Raw genomic sequence first — 518 nt, 5'->3', positions numbered from 1 at the left:
TTATGGGCCTCAAAGGTCCCAGGAACCTGGCCAGCCAGGTTGTGATGACCCTGGCACACAACTGGGAAGCACAGCAGCACGCAGAGCACCGTCTATAAAATCAAACAGAACTTTTTCCCTCTTCTCATCCGAAGGCTAATTGGTGGAGGAAATGAAAATGACACCTTCCCCTCCCATGGGGCAGAGGCTTTCTGCCTTGATACACATCAGACTGGATGGGAATGGTGTGAACCTCACGGAGCCACATGGGTCTTCCACCTGCCCTATATACCCCAAACTAACAGCACTTAAATAACGACACTTTAATAATGGGCAGGTACCCACTGGATGCCCAGTGGAACGAGCTGATTTTCCTGCTCTCTCTAACCCACAAATCCTTTAAAACCCCCACTGTCAGCCTATCATTTCTGTCATGCTGGCACAAGGAAAGGGCATATGGAAACCCATTTCTAAATGGCGAATCGAATCCCTTGATCCATCACTGAGTCCCAGGCACCCAACCAACCAGGCTGTGATGA

Source organism: Haliaeetus leucocephalus, unplaced genomic scaffold (assembly GCF_000737465.1).
Source record: "Haliaeetus leucocephalus isolate CR32 unplaced genomic scaffold, Haliaeetus_leucocephalus-4.0 Scaffold76, whole genome shotgun sequence".
Taxonomy (NCBI): Eukaryota; Metazoa; Chordata; class Aves; order Accipitriformes; family Accipitridae; genus Haliaeetus; species Haliaeetus leucocephalus.
Note: the sequence above shows the minus strand (reverse complement) of the source record.